Source organism: Dendroctonus ponderosae, unplaced genomic scaffold, assembly GCF_020466585.1.
Source record: "Dendroctonus ponderosae isolate FM_Combo_2020 unplaced genomic scaffold, Dpon_F_20191213v2 Dpon_F_20191213_10, whole genome shotgun sequence".
NCBI classification, from domain to species: Eukaryota; Metazoa; Arthropoda; class Insecta; order Coleoptera; family Curculionidae; genus Dendroctonus; species Dendroctonus ponderosae.
In genome coordinates, this window is record NW_026017111.1 from 2,703,041 (window position 1) to 2,704,782 (window position 1,742).

Genomic DNA, 1,742 nt, shown 5'->3' on the forward strand with positions numbered 1-1,742 from the left:
CCCAATTCCAAACAAAACCGATCAGATAGCTGAAATTTACCACGTTGATTGAAGATAGTTAAGTGTGTAAATGCTGAAAATTTCAAGATTATCGATGAACATCTTGAGTGCAGAAAAAATATTAAATCAATTTGATTTTGCGAAGTTACTCAATTCAAAGAGGGCAATTTTTGAAACATTCCCAACTCCAAAGTAAACGTAGAAGAAATATGAACTCGCTCATGTTGATTGCGGGCAGTTTAGTGCGTGAAGCTGGGAAAAGTTCAAGCAAATCCAAGTTGGGTTTGAAAAAATTCGGAAACTTGAATATGTAGTGACTTGCTTAAAAAGGGAAAAATTTTCAAAAATTTTCCAATTCAAAGAAAAAGCGATTACAAACCTGAAATTTGCCACGTTGATTGACGATGATTAGGTGCACAAACTCTGAGAATTTTGAGATTATCGAAGCACAGCTTGAGTAAATTATTATAAACCTGAGTTTCTAAGGTTGCTCGAATTGAAAAGGACATATTTTTCAAAAATTACCCAACTCCAAAAAAAACGAGCAGAAAGCTGAAATTTGCTACGTTAATTTAAAATTGTTAAGTGTGTAAACGCTGAAAATTTCAAGATTATCGAAGCGCAGCTTGAGTAAAGAAAAAATCATAAACCTGAGTTTTAAAGTTACGCGCTTCGAAGAGAACAATAAAAAAAAATCCCAACTTCAAAGTAGGCGTCGAAAAGACATGAACTCGCCCCTGTTGATTGAAGCCAGTTTAGTGCGTAAATGATGAAAACTTCAAGTAAATTCACGCACAAGTTGAGTTTCAAAAAATTCGGAAACTTGAAGCTTGAAGAAGTGACTTGCTTCAAAGGGGGCAATTTTTCATTCAATTTGCCAATTTCACAAAAAAACGAGCAGGAAGCTGAAATTCTCCGCGTTGATTGACGATGCTTAGGTGCTTAAATGATGAGAATTTCAAGATTATCGAAGCACAGCTTGAGTAAATAAAAATTTAAAGGGTTAGTCTGCAAATTTACAAGCTTCAAAGACGACAAATTTTCAAAAAATCTCCGTCTCCAAACCAGCTGCACCAGAGCAGTGGAATCTCACACACCCATTGAAGATGGTTTAGTGAGTTAATTCTGAAAATTTCAAGTTGAAGATCATCTTCGACTAAAGTCCAGCATCCAAGGAAGCCAAATGATGCGCTTTTGCTTGTCCTGCCCAGTACACCTCAGACTTATTTAATTTATATGAATGATTGATAAGCGTTCGTCAATCCAGTTTTTGTTTAATCGCTCGGCTGCAGGACATTTCACCGTAAACGGTTGCATTAACATTAGTTGCTAAAAATACCCGACTGTTTACTTATCTGTTTGATGCACCTATGTTTGTCTTTGCAACTTTTAATGCGCCATCGGCAAATCCTGCAAATAATGAAAACAGATAAGTGGGCAGAATTACGATTGTATTTTTTTCTATCGTTCGTTCACATCGCAGTTTACTGAACGATTGTCGCCGGTTTCTTTATTCAGTTTTTCTGAAAACCGATCGACGATTTCGTTTTTGCAATAAACTCGGTCTGTTTGCTTGATTTTTCCGGATATTGACTGGCAGGAGTTCGTCTATAACGCAATTTATGTCAATGACAGTCGATTGATCAATCCGTATACCAAACGGCTCTTCATTCGAGTAATTAAACTCGTATCAGCACGACCCGTTTAAATTAATTGCCCGCTTATGCAAATGTTGGCCAATT